Raw genomic sequence first — 9,614 nt, 5'->3', positions numbered from 1 at the left:
CAGGAATAAAGTTTCAATCCTGCTGTGTTCATTCATACAGAAAGATGCAAATAAACACACTATTTAGAAAAGGTTCCCCAATGTCAATCAGTGTATGTGCCCCCAAAGCTAATTGTGCCACCAGGAAACAGTAAAACAAAAGATAAATTCTATAGCCTAATAGTGTCTCCCTGTCCCATTAGAATGGTCCCATCATGTGGTTGGGCATTTATCTGGCTGCAAAGCATTCAAACTCATTTTCCTGGCCCCTCTGGAAATTCCGTAAGCGATTTATTGCCATATAATAGACCTATTGTGCTTAGCCTGTCTAGTTTGTTCCAGGAACTCTGAGCTCTCACTGTTAAAATACCAGGACTCCACTGGAGAGGACTCTTCTTCTTTTTTATGAGACGGGGAGGTTGTGCTCTGGCACTTGGGCTCCCAGACTCCCCAGAGTCTTCTGCCTCAAAAATGGCATAGAAGCAGTGAGGCAACCCAACCAGAAAGGGAGCCGAGGTTCCATCAGTAACCGGTGTTTGTTTGACTAACTGCTAATGACTAATGGACCCAGCTCACTGCTTTGACTCTGGGAAAAACCTGAGAACTTTTGCATAATTCTGGCTGAGAGGGGAGGGTGATATGAGCAACAATGACTAGATTGAATTTCCTGCTAGCTAAACAAGAGGGAAGTGCTGAGATATATTTAAATTGATTTTTTTTAAAACTGAAAACTATTATTATTTCTTGCACTCCTGCATTTATTGAGAAAGGTTTATATCCATGATAACAATGATGATAATTTTACTCATAGCAACCTTAACAACATTGACATATAGTGCATTTTGGCTTATGCAGCATTTTCATTTATATGATCCAGACTGTGATCAGCCTACATTAGTATCAGCATTCCAGCAAAACACTTCTCATCCATGCTTAATAGGTTAGTGACACCTCAAAATAGAATGATCAAAGAGAAATTCCAATTAAGGAAATGAAATAGCTATTGAGCATCAAGTCAAGGTAGAAATAATGAGCTAAGAGATCTTATTGAAGAAGAATGTAAAAAATCAAATATATTTCTAAAACATGATATTCTGCAATATTCAGAACTAAGGAATAGTTTCCACTTGCTATCTTAGATGCAAAATTGACACTCTCCTGGTATGAATATTATTCTCTCAGAAGAAGCTACTGTTTGGGAAATCTGTCAGTACTAATGGAGTGAGCTCAATGCTCCTAGGTATTCTGATTTGAATAGTAAGATGAGCTTCCTCAGCTACAGACCCAGTTTCTCAAATTAACTTTAAATGGTATCTGGATGAGAGAAAAACTGTTTTAAGGGAATGAATGCAGTTTATTGGATCTCAGTAATGTTGCTCAGTCCAATCCAAATAAAACTGAATCTAGCTCATGGAACACTGCATTAAGATTGGCAGATGTGTCTTTTCTAATGATAACATTTTAAAAATTAATTGAAAATATGACTTTTAGTAAGGCAACTTTATAAATGGTATCTGGATGAGAGAAAAACTGTTTTAAGGGAATGAATGCAGTTTATTGGATCTCAGTAATGTTGCTCAGTCCAATCCAAATAAAACTGAATCTAGCTCATGGAACACTGCATTAAGATTGGCAGATGTGTCTTTTCTAATGATAACATTTTTAAAATTAATTAAAAATATGCATTTTAGTAAGGCAACTTTATTCAACAAATATTTACTAAGGATTTACTATTTGTTAGGAACTGTTCTTGTATACACACACACACACACAACACACACCAAGTGGTGATAAACTCTATAAAGGAAAGTAAAACAGGTAAAGAACTTGATAAGATCAGTTGGGAGGAGTCCCATATTAGATAAGGTCTAGATGCTCAGGAAAGGCCCCTCTGGCCTCACAGATGAGAGATCAGAATGAAGTGAAGGCATGAGCCAGGAAGACGTCTCAGAGACAAGCTCGGTGGACTAAAAGCATATCCAATGCAAAGACCCTGTGGCCAAGTATGCCTGGTGTGATTGAAGGACAGCTCAAAGGCCAATGTGACTAGAGCACAGTGATCAAAATGAAGGTAGAAGGTTGAAGATGAAGTCAGACAGAGCAGGAACCGAACCATGTAGGTTGTGGGATGGTCTTAAGTTTTACAATAGATGAGAGTAGAAGACTTTGGAGGATCTTGAATTGGGCAGCTATATGGTATGGCTTGTGTATTGAAGCATAGTCAAGCTGCTGAGAGAATAACAGATTGCAGGGGGCGGAAGAGAAGCAGGCAGGCCAGTCAGAGGCTGTTGCAATAGTGAAAGAGAGAGGTGATCATTGCTTAGAATAGTGTGGGGATGGCGAAAGTAGAGCATGTGGATATATTTCAAGGATAGAACAAACAGAATTTCCTGATAGATTGGCTGTGGGAATCGGAGAGAAGGAGAGCGCATGATGACTCCAAGTTTTTTGGCTTAAGCACCTAAAGCAGCTGGAGAAGCTACTTTCTGAGTCAAAGAAGACTATAGCAAGGATCAGTGGCAGAATTAAAAATTTCATCTTGGACACCTAAGTTTTACAGGTTTATTAAATCTCCAAGAGAAATGTCTGGGAGTAATAGTATATCCGAGTCTAGCATTCAGTAGAGAGGTCAAGGCTAGAGCACTCACTCTGAGAGTGGTAGCATCTGTGTTGCATTTGAAACCATGGCACTGGATGAGAACCATTCCCATGATGGGACAGACTCTGCCTGCAGAGAACTCTTTAATTAAGGTGTTTCAATAATAACAATAACTTACACAACCTATACCACCATTATAAAACCATTAACAAACTGACAAAAAATAAGAAAAAATGAGAAAATTACAGCAAATATTATAAATATATCCTTTAGAGGGTACTATTTTTTCAAAAAAAAAAATACCAGATATAAAATACAAACATGTGGAAGAGGTTGGTAAGGGGCTGAGCACAAAGGCAAATCTTACACTCACTCCCTAAGAATGTTTCCATGTTGGGTTGCATTAGAAAGGGCAAAGTGGTGGTTAAAAAAAAAAATAGCACCAACTCTGTGTTGTTTTACCCACTGTCATCAATGCCAGCAAATCCATCTCAGCTCCAAGTCAGCGGTCCTGGGCTCAGGGCAGTTGGCAGTCGTGGTTATACCTGGGTCAGCCTGCGTGCTGCACTTCCCTTGTTTTTAGGACAAAGCCTTTGATTGCACTCTAGCAACACTAATTCATTATGCATTACAATTGCCAAGAAAGAGAAAGATTTTACCCTAAACTTACAGAGACATAAAAAACATTAAGTAACCTTACCAAGGTCACACCACAGTCTATCTGTGGAACCCGGCATAAGCTCTTTGAATAGTCACCAATGAAATATTTAATATTAAAAACAAGTTTTCTCAACGTACCACCAAAAGTAATGAACACTGCATTTTGTGTATAGAATGAAAAATGAGAATGCTCTAAGGGAAAACAGTGAAATGACTCACTATTGGTTCTAGTTGAAAGAAAAACACTCATTACAAATGTCCCTGTGTTTCAAGCCATGTTCTAAAGAAATTCTGAAAACCTTTTACAATTTGTAAGGTCAAGATACTCCAGCTTATTGTAAAATGGGCTATAGTCAAAAGAGCCCTTCGCTGTAGTTGGAGTCAAAAGACCTGGGTTTGAGTTCTGATTTCAATTACCACCCGAGTGACCTTGGACAATCACTTATGCTCTCTGAGCGTCAACTCTATTATCTGTAAAAATGAGAATGATAAGACAATCACTACCAGGGTTGGTGGGGCGGAAGGGTGTGCAGGGGGGGCTTAGCAAGGATAACAGAAGTGAAAACTGTGCAGGTCGCAAATTGCTATACAAATAAAAGGTGTTATTATAGGGAAAGGACACGAATAGTATTTTCTCAGTTAGAAAATGAATGCATAACCACAGCTTGGAATTTCATTTAGGTTTTAAGCATAAAAAGCTCTGCCAAATGGAAAGGGAGATGTGAAGTCGGGAGTGCTGGCTACTTTTCACTGCATTGGAACAGCGTGCCCTTGTTGGTCTGAACAAATCTGTCCCTTACTCGCTGTCAGGCAGCCTAATATCATAAATCCTGAGGGATGTGATGAACTCATTTGGCCAAGGTTTTCAGCTTGGGGCTAAAAATCTTGTGGAGCAAGCACTCTGGCCTCGCAAAACCACCGCGGAGTCATTAGTGTCCATATTGAGCAGATCAGGCTCTGATTCAGGCTTTATCACAAGCCCTACCTTTGATATATTTTTCATGTTCACTGCATTAAACATTAATATGTGTATGTCACAATAAAGAGTGCAGTTTTTCATTAAATAAATAAAGAAGCACCGAACTTGAACAACAAAAGAACCATTTTAAAGCAGATTTCATACAGCAAGGAAAATAAAGCTATGTTGTCATTACACTTAAGAATTGCAGACATGACTTATAAGGAAATGGTAGAAAGGTCAGACAGAGGGAATAAAATCCTTGACATGTCAAGTAAAGAAAATCGTGGCTGCTTTTTTTTCCTCAGAATCCTATAATGCAGTCAACATAATTCCTCCAGTGCGTTTCATACAAAAAGACCCAACTGAAAACGAGCGTGACTCACAGCTAGAAAGACAGCATAATTCATGCAAGAGCTACCAAGATTTCCCAGTGAACTCTGTACTGCTGTTTTTGCCTTCCAAAAATTTTAGGAGTTCCATTAAAATTTGAAGCAGGGACATCAATATAGCACATGTCATACCATTTCTTCAGAAAAAAAAAAAAGTTCTGAATGTATTGCCCTTATAAGTAAGCCATCATTCCCATAGGGTAGTACTAAATTTTATTAAATGAATAACCTCATTTAAAAAATGCTATTAAGCCTGAGTAATTTTTAATAACAACATCTCTTCCATAAGGAAAACATAGAGGTGTTTGTTTGTGGTGTTTTGGTCCTTTTGTTAGTTAGGAAATATAATCATTTTATTAAACTGCCAAGTTCATAAGTGAATGGAGTTCATTTCTATTAATATGATGGCACAACCATAGTTAAAGTGATCTGATTGTTTTAGAGCAAAAGAGACAATTTTTGCAATTTGCAGTGTAATTGGACAATTGCTTTTCCATTAACTTGGATCTTAAATTTCTGAAAAGTTGCATGTATAACATCTATATTATCTATATCTGTATGTAGATGATATAAATGATTAGATAGATAGATAGATAGATAGATAGATAGTCATTATAGAGAGAGACAGAGAGATATGAGGGGTGGGGTTGTGTGTGTGTGTGTGTGTGTGTGTGTACTGCTAGAAAAAAAAAAAAACAGATGTTGACCACAGCTCTCACAAAATCCTTAGTGCAGTTTTGGCTGATGACATAGCAATGATGGCGAACCTATGACACACGTGTCAGAGGTGACAGGCGAACTCATTTTTTTGGTTGATTTTTCTTTGTTAAATGACATTTAAATATATAAAATCAATATCAAAAATATAAATCTTTGTTTTACTATGGTTGCAAATATCAAAAAATTTCTACATGTGACACGGCACCAGAGTTAAATTAGGGTTTTTCAAAATGCTGACACGCCGAGCTCAAAAGGTCCGCCATCACTGACTTATAGTTAAGATAGAGTGGAAATACTTTTTAAAGGAAAATTGGGTGTGATGAAAATGGTGGTGGTGATGGTGTGCAGGGGAAATAGTAGAGACATTGGAATGGCTTTTTCTTGAGAAGACCTTCTCCTGAACGAACCAAAGAAATAGAGGTAATAAGAAAGTCTAGGCAGATGAAAGAGGCATTTTTGGGATAAGATCCATTCCATTTGGATCTGACCAATGTCAAAGGTGCAGGAAAAGAACAGAGTAGAAAATGACCCTGGTGTTGGGAGCTTAGGATTGGGTAGCGAAGTGACACATGAACTAAGTTCAAAATATAGGAAGAGCCACTTGGGAAGAATGATCATAAATTCCATTTGCAGGGGGATAAAAGCTGCCTCTGCTTCAGCCAGATGGAGACATAAAGTCAGTGTTGGGGACTACAAATCTGGAGTCAGGGAGGAATGTGAGGCAGAGCTTCTAAAACTTTAATGGGCATAGAAATCATTAAGGGGTTTTGTTAACGCGCATATTCTAATTCAGTGGGTCTGTGGGAGAGCAGAGCTTCTGCATTTTTTACTAGCTCTCAGGTGATGCCAAACTGCCAGTCCAGGCACGACTCTTTGAACAAGGCTCTCACTAAAATGAAGTAAACTGTACAAATAGGGTCCCTCATATTGGAGGGAAATGAGCCTCAGATATGGGCAAGCCAGGGTAGCCCATAAACTGACAGAGAAATAAGATTATAGCATGTAATATAATTTTGTTTGGCTTTATTTCATGTTTTCCCTTCCAGATGGAAACTCAATAAGGGATGCATGAGTTTAATCACACACACACACACACACACACACACACACACACACACACACACACAATTCCATTTAAAATGACTGCATTGAACACAAACCTAAGATGTAAATTGGTGAATGTGATCATCTTGGAAGCTGCAGTGCCAAATCAGGGGACAGGGTGATGGGTATGTTCACAGATTTCCCTGAGGGGAATGCTCCCCGATTCTATTTTTGCCACCAGCTTCTGTGTGACTATCTGGGGATCCCATTCTTACTCCATTAATTGAAGAATTTGATCTAGAACACCTTATTTTTCTCTCTCATTTCCCCACTGAACACTGTACCCCTATTAAATCATTTATCTGAGTTGACTTCTATTGGCCATTTGGTGGGTGCTTCTGCCCTTTTACGGGGTGTCCATTGGGAAAGAGACCATATTTAGATATTTTTTTATGTTCAATGCCAAACCCTGCCTTACACATGGCCTTTGCTTGTAATAGCCGTTCACTGACATTCTGATTCCCTAATTTCAAAGTTAGTATCACTGTAAATGCTGTCATGTCTTAGTAAAAAGACTACACAGTAACCTGGATCCGCCCCTTTGCTGTGCAACCATCTGCTCAGTGTATGTCCCTCTGCTGCATGAGTTGGGTGGGTGGGTGAGGGGTCTCAGAACCAGGGCTAAGAGATAACCTGAAGCTTTGAGAAGTGTGAGAACTGATTCTGATTCCTCCAAAATTTGCTTCTGCCTTTCTATTTACAATCTCAACATTCAGGTTCTGGGCCCTTGGAGCTAATATCATCCAAATGTACAGACACTGGACTCTGATGCCTGGGCCTCAGACATTAGGAGGGAAGTGAACTTACACTGGGTCCTTATTTACAATGAACCTGCTCCATATCCACTTCCTTGCAGTCGATATTCCTTCCTACAGGCCACACCTGGGTATCCCCATTAGCTGGAACCTGAATGGTTCCCTATGCTGACATATTATATCTATATTCCTTCTTGCCCACATCAATGTCATTTTTAAGCAATCTGTATCACTTCTTTGAGTTCCTGACTTTGTCACATTCCCCGAATACAGATTATGCCTTTGCTATCTTTATCCTGACTTTGTACCCAACTAAGCTGATGGCTGCTGTGCCTCGTGAGTCTCTTGTCACAGTCTTCTGATAACTTAAGTTGTCCTAATGGCCTTCCTAAACACCCTCTGCAGCACCATCTGTTCCTCTTGGCACTCACAAGCACCAGTAGCTTCTTTGGGTACATTCTGTTTATAATCCTTCCTGGCATTGTCATCACACTCCAGTGACACAGCTCATCGCCCCAGTGCTCAGTGGCTGCCACGATGAGAGAGAAGCCGTGTGAGGTCCAGGAGCTGCTCATCCAGACTCTAGTCTGATGATCACCACACCCGAATGACGGCTTGTGAAAGGGCCATCCGAACACATTGACGTTATTATGCTCTTCTAATGTGAGAATCCAGTGCAGTGCAGCAGAGAGACCTGGAGTGAGGCACCGCCAAATGGCTCTGCTCCTTATAATATGATGACAAATCTATACAGCAGGTGCCAGGCTAATGCTGCTCTTGGCTAGAGTAGGTTTGAAAGCAATACTGACAATAACTTCTACTCTGCAATCAGCCAAGAGTAGTGTGTACCGAGCACCCAGACAACACAGGTGCCCAGTAAACCCATTGGGTTTGCAAAAAGGACACAGTGCCTTTCCCAAGAAAGTCCACCACCACACACACGTCTTCTAACACCTTCAAGAAATAAACGCAGATCTTGTAAATTCATTCTTAACCATAGTGATGGAGCTAAATGATCTGTATTTCTCCCTCTGATTCCCTCATTGATCTTTGAACCTCTGTTAAATCTTTCATCTGTGCTGGCGCTCTATCAGCCTTTCGAGTGGTTTCCGCTGCCCTTCCATGCGGTGCCAGTCTCAGAAAGGCAGTGACCACAATCAGCTTCTTTTAATGCTCAACTCTCCATCCTCACATAGCCCTTTACTCCCAGGAGGTATTCACTAAATGACTGACTAAATTCCAACTTTAACATTCTATGACCATTTTAAATAGGTGAAGAGGGGCCTATTTCCTCCAACATCTCATATTATTTATCAGTAGATAAATATTCAGTAATATCTCTTAAAGGGTTATACTGTATAATATTACAGCTATAAAAAGACTTAGATATCATCTAATCCCCAACCAGGCCCCTTCAGTGAAGGAAAAGAAAGCCCCAAAAGCCAAACGTACTTCCCAAGCTAACTAGGTTCGTTTGTGCCAGAACAATGAGAAGAAGCCAGGCCTTATCTTCTCCAGTCGGATGTGGGGATTGGCACACCCACTCTGCTGTGGTCACTTTGAGCTGCTCACCACTACTGTCTCCATTGTGTTTCACGCAACTCAGCCTTCTGAACTCTAACTCAGAGATGAGCATAAAAGATGGCATATTGTTTTCCTAATAGCATCCTATCAGCATCCAAGGCTATTTAGCCTTGTAGGGCACACATCATAGGTAGCTCTACCTCAAATTCTCAAGTAAGTTTTCTTCAATAAACAAAGGTCCTTCGTGAGGACTGTCCATTCAGAGAAAGGCCCTTGGCCAGGCCACTCTGCTTCGCATCACTCACCATGCAGCCCTTCCAGTGGTGTGAATGGGGGCTGTGGTGTCTTAGATTGTCATGTTTTCAGCCTCACAGCAATTACTGTCCAGCCAGTTGCTATGCCAGTGTCCATAGAGGTGACAGTTTGCTATATCCTTTCCTTTGGTCTAGTATGAATTTCATCAATGAGCAGGACTGAGAGGAGAGGACGTTTAGAAAAAGGAGTACTGGTCATAAAGACTATAAAAACCTTTGTTTAAAATAGAAGAAATAGAATAATGATGAGTTTTATAAGACTGACTCTCAACCCTGCCCATAGAATGGAACCATGAGTGGACTTCTAAAAGCACCTGTACTTGGACCCAGTAAAGATCATTTAAGTCAGAATTGATGGGGGTATGCCCATGTTTCCAACATTCCCCAGATGGTCCCGATATGCAACAGAGCTAAGATCACTGAGTTACACTTTTCTGATTCCTCTATGTTGATGCCCTAGTGGGTTTTTTTTCCCTCCATCCACCATGCATGAGGTCTAGGAACATTATCTCTTTCAGTCACAGAGGCTCACTAAAGCAATGAATGTGGCAAGGGAGTGTTTGTGAGGGAGATAAAATGGACATGCTCCAGGAAAGCATGTTAGAATCT

This window comes from Myotis davidii, unplaced genomic scaffold, assembly GCF_000327345.1.
Source record: "Myotis davidii unplaced genomic scaffold, ASM32734v1 scaffold196, whole genome shotgun sequence".
In the NCBI taxonomy this organism is placed as follows: Eukaryota; Metazoa; Chordata; class Mammalia; order Chiroptera; family Vespertilionidae; genus Myotis; species Myotis davidii.
Note: the sequence above shows the minus strand (reverse complement) of the source record.